This window comes from Mobula birostris, chromosome 10, assembly GCF_030028105.1.
Source record: "Mobula birostris isolate sMobBir1 chromosome 10, sMobBir1.hap1, whole genome shotgun sequence".
NCBI lineage: Eukaryota > Metazoa > Chordata > Chondrichthyes > Myliobatiformes > Myliobatidae > Mobula > Mobula birostris.
The window spans coordinates 47,889,890-47,907,511 of NC_092379.1; the positions used below are offsets into that span (position 1 = coordinate 47,889,890).

Below are 17,622 nucleotides of genomic sequence, written 5' to 3' on the forward strand. Positions count from 1 at the left end.
TAGTCTGGGGTGACGTACGTTTTATATTTTCTTTTTTTGGAACACTTTGCCATCTCTCCATCTCTCCATCTCTCTCTCTCTCTCTCTCTCTCTCTCTCTCTCTCTATCTCTCTATCTCTCTATCTCTATCTCTATCTCAAAAAAAATTGATTTCCAGGATATTGTATATAATTTGCGGGCGTCAGGGAGCCACTATCAATATGCAGGAGACTCCCGGAACTTCCAGGAGAGGTGGGATGTCTGGTTATGTGTATCACTGTGCTTCACACCCTGGTTTGGAGAAACTGTCTCATTTCTACATTCATTATATGGTTATATACATGTATATAGTTAAGAGACAATAAGCATGACTGGACTTGAGATGCTGATGAACAGAATGGAGCTTTTACACAATGTGCCAGGTTCGTGGCCTCTTTGACCGCTTTTTGCTTAGCTCTATGATTTGCTTTTTGTTCCAGGGGTTGAATGGCCAGAATTTAAATACTCTGCCCTCCAGAAGGATGGAGAGAGGAGGGTTCAGATGCTGCAATCTGCAGCCAGATACCAACTGCTGGAGGAGCTCAGCAGGTCGGGCAGCATCTGTGGAGACTAAGGGTTGGCAGACATATCAGGTCACGAAGGGGATCTTGCAGGCCACGTCAGCGTTGGATCTCTGAAGCAGCCTCGGGCTGGGTGGCAGGGGTGCAGGCCTGGACGGTATCGCGATGGCGGGGGGACGACCTGGTGTTTGAACAATTTAAACGTTGGCCCAGATGGATTGAAAAGTCGGAGTATGGGACTGGAGACGGGGTTCAGGCCGACTCGGTAGGTTTGACTCCTCTCTCTGCCGCGCTGAGGCTGTGACACTGCTCCGTGCTTCGTGTCTGTGAGCTTTGCCCTGCTGTGTGATGAACTGAGGCTGAGGCTGTGGGCCTGCTCCAGGTCTATGGGCTCAGTTTGGCTTGGGGTGCTGGGGCTTGCTTTTATTGTTCGTACGATTTGTGTGTGTGCCTTTTCTCCTCTTTCTCTGCACGGTGGCTGTGGTCTGTCTTTTAAATGAATTCTTTCAGGTTCCTTGCTTTGTGGCTGCCTGTTAGGAAACGAATCTCACAGTTGTATAATTTATACAAACTTTGATAATAAATGTAGAATTTGACTGGCGAGGAATCAGTAGACTGTACGAACTCCAGAGGGGTCTTGTGCTGAAGAAGTGTTTGGATTAGGACCTCGTTCTAACAAGCACCCTGTTTCAACAGCGATGAGTATTAGGACTGGTCCAGCCACTGGAGCCTGTTGGATGTGGTTGCTCTTGGCATCCTCCGCGCCTTGGGAAGTGATTCTGTTATTTCCGTCGTTGGTACCCTGAAACACCAGCAGCAGTAGCAAGGCAGCCCCAGGTGGGTCAGTGCAGAGGTGTTGAGGATCAGTCCTCCTCGGTCAGCACCTTGCAGCTGCCCCAAAACCTCCCCCTGACCAACTGCAGTCCTCCAGAACAGGTAAAGGGGCTCTGGCTTCTTAGCCGGAACATTCCAGGGCCGGTGGGTCGAGAACAGGCAGGAGGTAATCATTCACAAATAGAAGCTGTTCTGGAAACGCCATATTACAGAGAGAAAGAACAACAGTTCCGTTGGCACCTGCGGGCCGAGATCCAAGAGGGAGCATGTAGCCTAAAGAATGTATGACTGTCGTGTGGGGCAGGTCCTTCACTGTTGTCATAGTGTCTACAGCCCAGATAGAAAGTTTAAAGTAAATTTATTATCAAACCACATATATGTTACTAGATACTATCTTGAAATTCATTTTCTTGCAGGCATTGGAAAGGATGAAATACCATGGAGTTGGAGCTTAAGACCACGTGAGCTGTTCTTGTGGTGAGTAAGCCAGTGATTTACACGGTAGGCAGGCTCTCTTGTACTTTCATTGGCGCCTGAGATCACTTGGATTATTAGGCACTTGGCAAGGGTCAATTAAAGTTGAAGTGGAGCAGCCTGTGTTGGAGTGCACCAGGGTTAGATTGGGGAGCCAAGACTTTGGCTCAAGAGGCTTCAGTGAACAGCAGTGGAGGTGAAAGCAAGCTCCTGGTATGTTTCTTTTGATCACAGTTAGAACAAAAGGCACAGGAGCAGAATTAGGCCATTCAGTCCATTGAGTTTGCTCTACTATTCTATCACGGCTGATTTATTATCCATCTCAACCTCATTCCCCTGGATTCTCCCCATAACCTTCAACACCCTGACTTATCAGGAACCTGTCACCCTCCGTTTTAAATGTACCCAATAACTTGGCCTTCACAGCTGTCTGTGACAATGAATTCCACAGATTCACCACTCTCTAGCTAAAGAAATTCCTCCTCATCTCCATTTTAAACGTCCCTCTGTTCTGAGGCTGGGTGTCCTCTGGTCATAGGCTCCCCCACCATTGCAAACATCCTCTCCACATCCACTCTATCTAGGCCTTTCAAGACATCGATAAGTGTCAATAAGATCCCCCCTCATTCTTCCAAACTTCAGTGAGTGCAAGCCCAGAGCCATCAAATGCTCCTCATTCATTAACCCTTTCATTCTCGTGAGCCTCCTCTGGTCCCTCTCCAATGCCAGCACAACCTTTCTTAAATCAGGGCCCAAAACTGCTCACGATACCCCAAGTGCTGTCTGACTAATTATATCCTTGCTTTCATATGCTGTTCCTCCCTACGTGAATGTTAACATTGCATTTGCCTTCCTTGCTACCGACTCAACCTGCAAGTTAATCTTTAGGGAATCCTAAATGATGGCTCCCAAGTCCCTTTGCACTCTGGTTTTTGAATTTTCTCCATGCTTACATGTCTACACCAGTATTCCCTGCACCAAAGTGCATGACCATACACTTCCGTACACTATATTCCACCTGTCCACTCTCCCAGTCTGTCTTGGGTCTTTCTGCGAACTCCCTGCTTCCTCAGCACTCCCTGCCCCACCACCTGTCTTCATATCATCTGCAAATATGGCCACAAAACCATCAATTGCACTGTCCAAATAATTCACATACAGCGTGAAAGGTCGCGGTCCCAGCACCAAACCCTGTGGAACACCACTGTTCATCGGCAACCAATTAGAAAAGACCCCCTTTATTCCCACTGCCTCCCGCCTCCTGCCAGTAAGCCAATGTTCTATCCATGCTAGTATCTCTCCTGTAATACTGTGGGCTCTCGTCTTGTTAAGCAGCCTCATGTGTGGCATTTTGTCAAAGGCCTTCTGAAAATCCAAGTAAACAACATCTACTGGTTCTCCTTGGTCTATCCTGCTTGTTATTTTCACAGAGATTTCCAACAGATTTGCAGCACAAGATTTCCCCTTAAGGAAACCATGCTGACTTTGGCCTATTTTATCATATGCCTCCAAGTAACTTTATACCTATCAGCTCCTCAAGCACCTTCTCCTTAGTAATTGCAAATACATTCACTTCTGCCATCTAACTCTCTCGAATTTTTGGCATACTGCTACTGTCTTAACAGTGAAGCCTGAAGCAAAATACTTAAGTGTCCACCATTACTACCTCTCCAGTGTCATTTTTCAGCGGTCTGATATCCATTCTCACTTCTCTTTTAAATATATCTGAACAAACTTTTGGTATCCTTTTTTATATTATTGGCTAGTTTGCCTTTCATATTTCATCTTTTGTCTCCTCATCACTTTGTTTTTGCTATGTGTTGGTTTTTAGAAGTTTCCCAATCCTCTAACTTACCACTGAGTTTTGCCATACTGTGTGCCCTCTCTTGCTTTTATGTCGTCTTTGATTTCACTGGTCAGACACAGTTGTATCATGGTCTCAACCCTACTTCATCTTTGGGACGTATCCACCCTGTGCCTTCTGAATTTCCCCCAGAAACTCCAGCCATTGCTGTTCTTCCGTCATCCCCTTCCAATCAGCTTTGGCCAGCTCCCCCCTCATTCCCCTGTAATTCCCTTTACTCCACTGTAATACTGATACATCTGACTTTAGTTTCTCCCTCTCAAATTGCAGGGTGAATTCTATTATATTATGACCATTGTCTCCTAGGGCAGGGGTCCCCAACCTTTTTTGCACTGCGGACCGGTTTAATATCGACAATATTCTTGCGGATCGGCTGGCGGGGGGCGGGAGGGGGCGGTGTAGGTTTGCCAACAGACAAGAGTAGCAGTCAAATACGTTGTGCTTTCCCTGAGAAAGACTACAGTGACCATGAAGCCTTGTGTGGGCACCAGTGCGCATGCGTGTACGTGCTGATTTTTTTTCCCCACTAATAGTTTTTGGCGATTCTGATCGGGGGAGGGGGTGTTAATCACAACCGGAATATAGGTGATCAGTGGCTAATACACTCAATTAAATAACAAATTTAATATTAAACACACAGAGCATATTTTTCTCGTATGAATATAGTGATAAGTCAATTATCGGGGGAGGACAGGGGAGCTTGAAGTAAGTGTTGAACGAACTTCCAGTAGACGTGGTAGAGGCAGGTTTGATATTATCATTTAAAGAAAAACTGGATAGGTATATGGACAGGAAAGGAATGGAGGGTTATGGGCTGAGTGCAGGTCAGTGGGACTAGGTGAGAGTAGCGTTCGGCACGGACTAGAAGGGCCGAGATGACCTGTTTCCGTGTTGTAATTGTTATATGGTTATATAAGTCACTTATAAGTCAATAGCATCATAACATTTTAAGTAACGTTTGGATATTAAACACACAGCACGTATTTTCCCCGCATGAACATAAAATCATTACAACACACCAATATCGCTGATTCAGTGGGAGCCCTGGGCTTGTTTCCCTGCAACAAGACGGTCCTATCACAGGCTGATGGGATACAGCGATACTGGAAGGGATTCCTTATGTCCAGTCTGTTCCGCTATTTAGTTTTCGTTGCACTCATTGCAGAGATATGTTGGAAATGGAAGCACCGTTTTCAGTGCTTTCGTGGCTATCTCAGGATATTTAGCCTTGACTTTGATCCAGAATGCTGGCAGAGATGTTATGTCAAACATACTTTTCAGCCCGCCGTCATTTGCAAGCTCGAGGAGTTGATCTTCTTCCCGCGCTGACACGCATGACGCATGCATAATGACCTCGCGTGCGTTCAAGCCCAACAGTGCGTGACAGTGAATGAGGAAATGTGCAGCTGACTCATATTGCCAAATCATATCGTTTCCTCGCGGCCCGGTGGCACATGCTTTACGGCCGCTGTCCTAAGGGTACCTAATCATATCTGGTTCATGACAGTACACCCAATCTGGAATTGCCTATCCCCTAGTGGGCTCAACCACAAGTTGCTCTCAAAGCCATCTTGTAGGCGTTCTGCAAATTCCCTTTCTTAAGATCCAGTACCAATCAGATTTCCCCAGTCTACCTGAATGTTGAAACTTCCCATGACTATCATAATATTGCCCTTTTGGTATGCACTTTCTGTCTCCCACTGTAATTTGTAGCCCACATCTTGGCTACTGTTGGAAGGCCTGTATATAACACATGGGACTTTTTACCCTCGCATTTTCTCAAGGCTTCCACGTCTTCTGATCCTATGTTACCTCTTTCTAAGGGTTTGATTTAAATTTTTACCAACAGAGCCACCCCACCCCCTCTGCCTACCTGCCTGTCCTTTCGTTACGACATGTATCCTTGGATGGTAAGCTCCTAACTATGATCTTCTTTCAGCCATGACTCAGAGACGCCCAATACCTGCCAATCTCCTAATTGTGCTGTAGCATCATCTCCCTGATTCTGGATACTGCGTGCATTCAAATATAACACCTTCAGTCCTGCATTCATCACAGTCTTCAATTTTGTCCCCATCAACTCATCCCACTGACTGCAATTTTACCCTATCATCTGCCGTCCTTCCTCACTGTCTCACTACACACTGCGCCTACTTGTATACCAACTGCCCTTCCTCAGCCCGATCTCTCTGGTTTTATCCCCCCTGCCTAGTTAGTTTAAATCCTCCCCAACACCTTCAGCAAATCCCCTCGAGTTCAGGTGTAACTCATCATAGTGAGCAGGACAGAGGGAGAAAAAGGAGAGAGAGAAAAATAATGTATGTATATAAATAAATAACGGATGGGGTACGAGGGGGAGGTGGGGCATTAGCAGAAGTTTCCCCACCTCCCCCTCGTACCCCATCCGTTATTTATTTGTATACACACATTCTTTCTCTCTCTCTCTCTCTCCTTTTTCTCCCTCTGTCCCTCTCACTATACCCCTTGCCCATCCTTTGGGTTTTTTCCCACCCTCCCCCTTTTCCTTCTCCCTAGGCCTCCTGTCCCATGATCCTCTCATATCCCCTTTGCCTATCACCTGTCCAGCTCTTGGCTCCATCCCTCCCCCTCCTGTCTTCTCCTATCATTTCGGATCTCCCCCTCCCACTTTCATATCTCTTACTAGCTCTTTCTTCAGTTAGTCCTGACGAAGGGTCTCGGCCCAAAACGTCGACTGTACCTCTTCCTATAGATGCTGCCTGGCCTGCTGCGTACACCAGCAACTTTTATGTGTGTTGCTTGAAATTCCAGCATCTGCAGATTTCCTCATGTTTGTCTTTTTTTATTGTTCTGTTTGTTCCCAGTTTAAATTTTAATTATTTAATATACATATGTTTACAGTAATTTATCTTTTTCCCCATATTTATTGGGTATTGCATTGTACTGCTGCCGCTAAGTAACAAATTCCACAACATATGCCGGTGATATTAAACCTGATTCTCATTCTGAAGTGGAGTCATGGGTACGTAGACTTTTGGCACAATCGCCTTCATAAATCATAGTATTGAATACAGCGGTTGGGATGTTACGTTGAAGTTGGTGAGGTCTAATTTGGGGTATTTGTGCGGTTCTGGTTACCGACTGCAGGAAAGGTGTCAATAAGGTTGAAAGAGTGCAGAGAAAGTTGAGAAGGATTTTGAGGACCTGGTTATAGGGAAAGGTTTTTAATAGGTTAGGACTTTATTTCCTGGAGCTGAAGAGAATGAGGGGAGATGTGATCGAAGTGTACAGAATTGAGGTATAGATAGGGTAAATGCAGTCAGGTTTATTCCTCTGAGGTTTTGAGAGACTAGAACAAAAGGCTGAAAGGTTAAATAGCTGAGGGGGGACTCCTTCGCTCGGGGTTGGGGGAAGCGGTAGGGGGGTAGTGAGAGCTGCCAGTGAAGTGGTGGATGCTGGCGTGATGGCAACATTTGGTCAGTACATGGAGGAGGCGGGTACAGGGGAGTGTTGAATGAAGCTCTCCATGCCAGTTCAGGAGCTAATGGTTGTAGGTAATTACTGTGGGACCTAAGGCTCTTGTACCTCCTGCTTAATGATAGTCGCAAGAAGAGGGCATGGCCCAGACGGTGGGGTCTGGTGATGCTTGTCTGTGGGCAGCCAAATGTGAAGGAGAGTTTTGGGGACTAAGGCAACACTGCAGAACTCAACTGAGTTCCAACATAGCAGGTTCCTCAATATTACCAGGGAAATCCTCCAGAGGTTCAATAACTACACCTGAGACACTCGGGGCAATGGTGTTGTCCTCCACAACTCATCAGTCTGTCTAGCGTAAACCAATAATGGTTTAGCTTTGAAACATTTTAACCTGCTGTACAATATGTATCTATCAAGTGGAAGGTGTTGACGGCCATAAATGCAAATGACAAACCCACTGTCTTGTCACTTGCCACTTGTTTTAAAGGCACAATTCAAAACCACTGATAGTGGGATCTTCACCATGTCCTGGGGGGGGGGGGGTGTGAGGGCAGGAAGTTCCAAGGCTTCCAACCCTTGTTCTCTAATATGAAGTCAAGAATGGCAAAATCTCTGCTCGAGATCCAGGAAAGCCGAAGGACATTTACTGTCTGGCACCAAAAAAATAAAGCCAATAAACATGACATCATCTGCCTTAGTGTGGCCTTTTATAACTTCTCAAAGATGACAGTGCTTCTCAGATGTAATTTCTCAGTATGAGTTACCGAGTGCACGATTGCCCTCAAACCAGAAAATAACAGCAGCCACATTTGCTGTTTAATATATAAAAGCTCAGGAGTCCAGCGCGGCTAGTGCAATCACGGTACAGCAACTGCAATCACCGATCGGGTTTTCACTTTCCACCACTGTCCCTGAGGAGTTTTTACGTTCTCCCTGTGAACGTGTGGGTTCCTGCCACGTTCCAAAGCTGGACGTTTAAATTTGTGTGTAGTGAACACACTCCATCACAATCCTCCTGTTGAATGGGATGACACCACACTGCAGATGCTGGGCCCTGGAGCAACACATAAAGTGCTGCAGAAGCTCACCACAACACAAGACCTTAAGACATGTGAGAAAAACCAGGTCATTCGGCCCATCGATTCTGCTCTGCCATTCCATCATGGCTGATTTATTCTCCTCCTTGATCCGGTTCTCTTGCTTTCACCCCATGACCTTTGATGCCCTGACTAATCAGACCCTATCAACTTCTGCCTTAAATATACCTGATGATTTGGCCTCTCAGCTGTTTGAAATTCGCTGTCCTGTATCATGGGGAGGATGTGCCAGATTGTCCATAATGGATAACAGTTTGTTTAGTGACCTCCTTTCCACCACTAACTCAAAAGAGTCTGGATTGTAGTTGAGGACAGATCCAGCCTTTCTGATGAGTTTGTTTTTTCCATCACCAGTACCGATGCAGCTCCCCCAACATAGAGCAGCAAAGGAGACTGTACTCGCTACAACAGACTGGTAAAAGATCTCCAGCATCCTGCTGCACACATTGTAAATGTACTTTGAACTTTGAGAGCATGAGGTGAAGAGTCCTTGAAAGTGAATCCATCAGTTGTAGGAACATTTCAGTAATGGGGCAAGTGAAGTTTGGTTCAAGAGCCTGATGGTTGAGGGGTAATATCTGTTCCTGAACCTGGTGGTGTGAGTCCTGAGGCTCCTGTACCCTCTCCCTGATGGTAACAGTGAGAGAGAGCGTGACCTGGGTGTTGGGGGTCTCTGATGATGGATGCTGCTTTTCTGCGACCACTCCGTGTAGGTGTCTCAGTGGTGGAGAGGGCTTTACCCATGGTGGACTAGGCCATACTCTTTCCATACCAGGCTGTGATGCAGCCAGTCAGTATACTTCCCACCACACATCTATAGAAGTTTGTCAATGTTTTAGATGTCATGCCAAATCTTCACTAATTCCTAAGGAAGTAGAGTGGCTGCTGTGCTTTCTTCTTAGTTGCACTTGTGTGTGGGCCCAGGATAGGTCCTCCAAAAAAAATTATACTGAGGAATTTAAAGTTGCTGAGTCTCTCCACCGCTGATCCTCTGATGAGGATCGGCTCATGGACCCCTGGTTTCCTTCTCCTGAAGTCAATAATCAGCTCCTTGGTCTTGCTGACATTGAGTTGTTGTTGTGGCACCACTCAGCCAGATTTTCAGTCTCCCTCCTATATGCTGATTCATCACCACCTTTGATTTGGCCAACTACAATGGTATGGTCAGCAATCTTGAATATGGCGGTGGAGTTGTGCTTAGCCACACGAGTAGAGCAGGGGGTTAAATACACAGCCTTGTGGTGCACCTGTGCTGATGGAGATTGTGGAGATTTGTTGCCAATCTGAACTGATTGGGGTTTGCAAGTGAGAAAATTGAAGATCCAGTTGCACAAGGAGGTACTGTGGCGAAGATCATGAAGTTTATTGGTTAGTTTTGAGGGGCTGATGGTATTGAATGCTGAGTTGTAGTTGATAACTGATCTATGATCTTCTTCACTGTCAAGAAGGCCCACCAGCGCCTTTACTTCCTGAGAAAACTAAAGAAATTTGGCCTGTCCCCTAAAGCCCTCACTAATTTTTATAGATACACCGTAGAAAGCATCCTTCTAGGGTGCATCACAACCTGGTATGGAAGTTGTCCTGTCCAAGACCGAAAGAAGCTGCAGAAGATCGTGAACACGGTGCAGCACATCACACAAACCAATCTTCCATCCTTGGTAATCATGAGGAATTCTGCAGATGCTGAAAATTCAAGCAACACACATCAAAGTTGCTGGTGAACGCAGCAGGCCAGGCAGCATCTCTAGGAAGAGGTACAGTCGATGTTTCGGGCCGAGACCCTTCGTCAGGACTAACTGAAAGAAACGTCGTCTGTACCTCTTCCTAGAGATGCTACCTGGCCTGCTGCGTTCACCAGCAACTTTGATGTGTGTTGCTTCCGTCCGTAGACTCGCTTTACACCGCATGCTGTCGGAGCGGTGCTGCCAGGATAATCAAGGACACGACCCACCCAGCCAGCACACTTTTCGTCCCTCTTCCCTCCGGGAGAAGGCTCAGGAGCTTGAAGACTCGAACGGCCAGATTTGGGAACAGCTTCTTTCCAACTGTGATAAGACTGCTGAATGGATGCTGACCCGGATCTGGGCCGTACCCTCCAAATATCCGGACCTGCTGCTCGGTTTTTTTGCACTACCTTACTTCCCATTTTTCTATTTTCTATTTATGATTTATAATTTAAATTATTAATATTTATGAATTTTTACTATTTTTAATATTTAATATTTGTAATCCAGGGAGCGGAAAGCACAGAATCAAATATCGCTGTGATGATTGTACATTCTAGTATAAATTGTTTGGCGACAATAAACTATAAAGTATAAGTATGTATCTTTGCTGTCCCGCTTTTCCAGGGTTGAGTGAAGACCCAGTGAGATGGCACCTGCTGTGATGTGTTCCTCTGGGACGCACATTGAAGCAGATCCAAGTGGCTTCTCAGGCAGGAGTTGAAATGTTTTATTATCAACCTCAAAACACTTCATCACTGTGGATGTAAGTGCTACTGGAGGACATTCATTGAGGCAATTTACCATGTTCTTCTTGGGCACTGGTATAATTGAAGCCTGCCTCAGATGGCCAAAGTGAGAGGTTAAAGATCTCAGTGAACATTGATCAGCACGGATTTTTACTACTAGGCCAGGTACCCTGTCTGTGCCTAATGCTTTTCATGGGTTCAGCCTCCTGAAAGCTGCTCGCATGTCGGCTTCAGAGGCTGAAATCACAGGATCGCTGTGGGCTGTGGGAGTTCGCGATGGTTCTCCATGATTTGATGGTCAAAGCAAGCGTAGAAGGCATTGAGCTCATCAGGAAGTAGAGCCCTGCTGTTGCCTATGACACTTGATAAGAGGTGATAGTACTCAAGCCCAGCCACAACTGTCGAGTACCCTTTGCTGATTAAAGTTTGGACCAAAATTGCCACTTTGCCTGTGAGATGGCTTGCCGGAGATTGTACCTGGACCTCTTGTAACCTTCTTGGTCACCAGACTTGAATGCCTCTGATCTGGCCCTCAACAGGTTGCAGACTCATGGTTCACCCATGGCTTCTGATTGGGGAAGACTGAATGATTTTGTGATGAGACACTTCTCGACAACAGATTTAATAAAGTCAGTGACAACATGGTGTATTCACTCAGATCCTCTGGTGAGACCTTGAACACGGCCCAGTCCACCAACTCAACTCAATCTCATAGCTGCTGTTCTGCCTCCCACAATCACCTCTTTGTTGTCCTCATCTCTGGAGCTTTGCTCTTTAGCCTGTGCCTGTATGCAGGTAGGAAAACGGCAGCCAAGTGATCAGGTTTACCAAAATGCGGTCAGAGCATGAAATGATCAGAGTTCCTTATCTTAGTTCAACAGTGGTCTAGTATGTTGGGACCTCTGGTGCTACAGGTTATATGCTGATAGTAATTGGGCAGGGTTTTCTTCAAACAAGAAGACTGTTACTTGTTTTGAGACAGCATCATGCAGAATCTCAAGCACTTCATTATAGTTGGCTGCTGGTGGTATGTAAACTGTGGTCAGGAATATAGAGAACTCACTGGGGAAATGGTATTTGACCGTTAAATGTTGGGGGGACATGAGTTGACAAAACTGCCACTTTGGAACACCACCAATACTTTAACATGAAATCTATACCTCCATCTTTTGCCTTTTCTGAATCAGCGTTTTGTTCCATTCTATAAATCGAGAAGCCTTCAGATCAGATCACTGTATCTGGCATGCTAGAAGAAAGCCAAGTCTCACTCGAACATAGAGTACAACAATCTCTCATTTCCCTCCGATACAGAAATCTTGCCCTCAGGTTCTCAATTTTGTTCTCCAGCTACTGCAGATTTGCTAATAAGATGCTGGGTAGAGGGGACCTCATCCCTCTGCGTTTTAACCTGGCTTGGAGTCCCCCACCCCTGTCCTGCCAAGCTTCCAGCCATGGCGATGAACTTAAAGATGCCGTACCTGCTTGGTCTGCCAAGTCCTTCAGAAGATTGTGAAATCTGTATATCGTTAAGTTGATTTAAAATTACATTGCCTAAAGGAAATTTTGCATGCTGCAGATTGCAGTAAGAGTAATTCAGAAGAGGTATGTTTAGAAGTATTGTACGTAGCCCGCAGGACGTCGCCGTGGTTCACCGGCGCCATCTTGAAAGGCCCAGTTTGTGGCTACTACTACGTCGACTCAGGCCTAGGGGGCTGGCGTCAGGCACGATGACAGACTCTCCACTTCTCCCTCTCCCTCTCCCTCTCCCTCATCAGTGTGTTCAGTTCATCTATATTAGCCGCGCTGCTGTCTTCTAGGAGCGTGTTGACCATAGTCTTGGGAGGGAGCCCAGGGTTCATCCTCCCGTGCTTGGGCTCCCATATGATGACTAGGCTGGCAGGTAGCTCAGGGTGGCATAGACAGTGCCCCGCTAGTTGCAGTGTTCTTGACTCGATTTTAGTGGTGAGCATCAGTAGGTTGATGTAGAGCTCGACGTTCGTCATGTGCTGTTGCCAACTCACGTCAAGAACCATCCGGAGCATTCGTGTATAGCAACCATCTAGAGACTTTCACATCGTCTTGGTGAGTGTCCACGCCTCGCATCCGTTTGTGGCTTCTGCACTATAAGTTGCCAGTGTGTATGGTGGCTAACTTGACTCGTTAAAAATGTTTAATCCTACTACTCAGCTGTTCTCGTTCTGCACATATGTAACAAAAACCTCTGAATTACATGATAGTAAATAGAAATCTAGATAGTCTTTGATGTGAGGAAGAACAGTTGAAGATTGAGAGCAACAAACATAGTGCAAAATTGAGACCTGATGAAGGGTCTCAGCCCGAAACGTCGACTGTACCTCTTCCTATAGATGCTGCCTGGCCTGCTGTGTTCATCAGCATTTTTTATGTGTGCTGCTTGAGATTCCAGCATCTGCAGATTTCCTTGTGTTTGCAAAATTGTTTACTGGGCAGTAATGATCCCTGTCATCTTGTATGCTTCCGGGATAGGGGCTACTCACAGCAGGTTCCCCAAGCTCTGATGAAATACCATCTACATTATCCCCAACTGGCAGGTTAACCAATACTGGTGCTGCCCCCTTTCCTCCATTCCTCCCCACCAAAAGCCGGCAGATGGATCACGTCACGACAGCTCCAAGTTGCGTGACCCACTGAAAATGAGACTCCCAAAGCAGACCCTCTGTTCCTAACTCTGTCGTGGCAAGAGTTTACCTGATGTTGTTATAAACCTGTTCACTGCCTCAGGGAAATCCCAGTCTGAGGCTGATTCAAAATGATGAATCTATGCGTATGTGATTATTGGACAATGGCAGCATAGCGGTTAGCACTTCACCTTACACGGCTCAGGGTCCAATTCCTGCCGCTGTCTGTAAGGAGTTTGTACGTTCCCCTTGTGACTGTGTGGTTTTGTCCAGGTGCTCTGGGTTCCTCCCATATTTCAAAGACAAGTGGTTAGGGTTAGTGCTAAAATGGCGTCAGAATCACGGCAAGACTTGTGGGATGCCCAGCACAATCTTTACTGTTTGATTTGATGCATTTCATTGTATGTCTTGATGTCCACTGGGCAAATAAAGTTCATCTTTCATCTCTAAAAATTCATATGACACGGCACTTCCCCATTTCCCTTTTGTGAAAGTGCACGTCCACTATAAATGACAGAAGGAGGGCCTCATCTGCTATATCACCCACCCACCCACTGTGTGGAGAACCTCCTGCCCCACTTGTGACAGTCTGTAGGTCTCACATTGGCCTGAATATTCGACCGGAGAGCCCATAAACCGAGTATCTCAGCAAATCGTCATGAACTGAAAGGACAGCCTATACAGGCAAGAACATTAAGCACAGAAATGAGCTTTCTTTTTTGTTCCAATCCATTGCTAGCATTTATTCTCCGCTTGAACCTCTTCCAGCCGTTACTGTATCACGTCCTGTGTCTTTCTCCATACTTGCCTCCCCTTGAGTGCATTAGCAGTTCGTAATCGCCATTCTTTCAGATTCCCCGTTCAGTTTGCTGGTACAGGTTTGTATTTTTAACCTCGTCCACTCCTCCCTCCCTCCCTTCCCACCCACCCCGTTCCTGTGCTCAGTAAAACCTTTCATCATTTGAAACCCTCCATTGGGGCATCTTGGAACTTTATCCTTGCGTGGGCTGGAAGGGAAAAGGAGACTTCATCTTCTCCATGTTTTGAAAAAATTCTGTAGATGTTGCATCATAATTTTCAAAAAACCTATTTGATTCTCTCCAAGTCCTCTTTATCCTTTCTGTAATATAATTACCAGATTGGTGCAGAGTACTTCTGAGTGTGGTTAGCCAAGGTTTGTATAGGTTTAGCAGAACTCGTCAATTATGTAGGAGGAAATTTGAGTGTTTTGGAAATCTTCATCCATATTGCTCCTCATGATCAGTACTGTTGAATTATTTTGAATTGCCTATTAAACTTTGGATTCTTTTTACTATTTGGAAAATATGACCTTGCTTTGGAGAGGAATTGATACGGCATGGTAAGGATTCCAGATGCACTTCACAATAGTATTATTAATTTGTGTTGATGGTAAGTGGCAGGAGGAGATTTCTTGGCAGTATGTTGCAGGAAAACAAGCCGGGATTTCGTGGGAATTCCAGTGCCTTTAGAACCTCAGCAATTGAAATGAGACTCATTTGGGGATTCAGTGCAAGCTGGCTCCCCCTGAGAGGGAGTGCTAATAGTGGGTGCAGGGGGTATGAGCGAGAGAGTGTTTCATTGCCAAATATGATTGAGGCTAGTCCCAAGGAAGACAGCTGCCTGTGTTGATTTATCATTTTCAACCTGTCCTGCACTCTGGAATGAGAGTCTGAAATGAGTGGTCACTGGGAAACACGTTTTCCCTCCTGCTATCTGCCCCATCACATTTCACTGTAATATTTCTCCTTTTTAGCACTGTTGCCACTGTTCAATTTTAATTTTTTTTCCCTGGTCTCTCATAATTGCCCGTCAGCCTTCTGTTTCTGTACAGTTCACCTCCCTATTTTTTTGACATTATTTATCCGGTATCTCTGTGTACATCTTTTCCAGAATACCGTTAAAACACATTCTTGTTTGAACACAGTATCGCCAATGGCTTTCTGTCACTGAGTTCCAATCTCAGTCCATTGATATTGAGTTTCCCCTGGATTTAGCTCTGTTCCGTGCTCATGTGTGGTTCTCTGGGATTGCTCTGCCCCAGACAGGGGTTGAAAGGGTTAAACTCGTGTCTGAAAAGCCTCTGATACAGCAAGTCATCAGGGAGGCCAACACGTTATAGATTGCTAGATGATATGTGTCGGTGATAAAGTTCAAAGTACATGTTGGCCTCCCTGATGGCTTGCTGTACCAGATACTTTATACAACCTTGGTACTACAGTTGGTCCTTCTTATCTGCGAGGGATTGGTTCCGGGTCCCCTCGCAGATATCAAAAAACGCGGATGCTCAAGTCCCTTATTCAACCTGTCTGAACCCGGTGGACCTTAGGACCCAGCGGAACCCTGGACCTCAGTGCGGTGGGCATTAGCACCCGGCGGCGGAGCTCTGAATTCGCAGTGTTTCTGTTCACGAAAATAATCACGATTGAAATTAAAGTGGAAACAATAAAGCGATCAGAAAGAGGTGAAACGCTATCTGTCATTGGAAAAGCGTTAGGCTACAGTTGGTCAACGATCGGAACAATTTTAAAGGATAAAATGAGAAAGCCCTGCCCGATTAAAGCGACAATTATTACTAAGCAACACAGTGGTTTATTCGGTTTTGGGGTTTTGGGTTTTTGGGTTTTTGATCCTTCACATCAACCCGGCACGGATGGAGAGCGCGCTTGGGAGCGGTCTGTCACTGGATCGAACTCTGGAACTTCCGTTCCCAAGCCCAGCGCTGAAACATGTGTTTCTTAAGTATTTTATATGCATAGAAAGGTAAAATACATACTAAGACAAACGTTTGACTAACTGACGCTAAATAATACCGGATGTACCTGTTCCGACTTATTTAGTAAGAGAACTTCTGGTTTTTTATTGATCTCGATCCATGATAACCTACGCACATCCTTCCGTATACTTTAAATCATCTCTAGATTACTTATAATACCTAATACAATGTAAATGCTGTGTAAAATAGCTGTTATACTGCATTGTTTAGGGAATAATGACACGAAAAAGTCTGTACATGCTCGAACAAGCGCTGGAAGAGCACTTCCGGGTTTTCTTGATTTGCGGCTGGTTGAATTCGTGCATGCGGAGCTCACGGATAAGGAGGGCCGACTGTATGTACAACCTTGAGATTCGACTCCTGACAGGCAGCCACAAAACAACCATGGAAAACATTTTTTTTAAAAAAATCATCAAACCCTCAATGTGCAGAAAAAAAAACAAATCTTGCAAATAACATTGGGAACTGAATTTCACGGAAGTGAGTTCACAGCCACAAAGCCAGTCATCACGGCAGCCGACCCAGGAGCCCGGTAGTTGCAGGGCACAGCCTCGGTTCAGCACAGAGACGACTAAACCTCACAGGGCAGTGAGCTGAACTCCGGCCCTGACCCCCTGACCTTTCCAATTCAGCCCAGTGCTTAAATTGGCCTGACACCCAATCGTTCTTCACTCTTGGGGCCTGGGCCTCGCCTCAGTTCTGCAGCTTCGAATCGGCTCCAAGTCCACTCCAGCAATGGCCAAACCTTGGCTCTTCCCCTGCACTCAGACTCGGTCCCAGGCCCTGCTGCCTCAATTTGACCTGTGCCCACCATGCCGCGCCTTGAAGACTTCAGTTGACACCGCAGATGCCAGGTCCTATAGGCGGTTCAATAGCTCAGCTCTGAAAGGAAAGTTACAGGCTATTGATGGCAGTGATTGTTTACTGGAAAAAGTGTGAGTTAATAAATTAGTTAATGGTTTTGTTTGCTACCAGTAAGTCATCACTGTGCTTCAGCAGCACCGTCTTTTTAGGCATTACCGAGGCATAAGATTCAGATTTATTTATCACATGGTCATCAAACCATCCAGTGAAATGAGTTTTCTGTGTTAACATCCAACAAGGGTGCACTGGGGGCAGACCGCGAGCGTCGCCACACATTCTAGGGCCAACACAACATGTCCACATGCTCGGCAGAACAACACAGAACACAACAACAGCAAAACCAGCCCCGTTTCTCTCTCGCCCACACACATAACTTCAACCCTACCCCCAGGACTGGCTGCCTCCAGTGGACTTGGATTCGCGTGTGGCCAAGTGGTTAAGGCGTCGGTCTAGTGATCTGAAGGTCGCGAGTTTGAGCCTCAGCTGAGGCAGCGTGTTGTGTCCTTGAGCAAGGCGCGTAACCACACATTGCTGCTGCATGTTAATAGCCCAGAGGCAGCGGTTGGTGCA

General features: G+C 46.0%; 1 long non-coding RNA gene across 1 annotated transcript in view; it reads left to right on the forward strand.

Moving 5' to 3' along the window:
• The first annotated feature begins 464 nt into the window (after positions 1-464).
• The window catches only part of LOC140203985 (uncharacterized), a 45,334-nt gene continuing 28,176 nt past the window's right edge, over positions 465-17,622 (forward strand). The window contains exons 1-2 of the long non-coding RNA XR_011887479.1: positions 465-804; positions 1,790-1,850. This is a non-coding gene — a long non-coding RNA (uncharacterized lncRNA). The remainder of the gene's footprint in view (positions 805-1,789; positions 1,851-17,622) is intronic.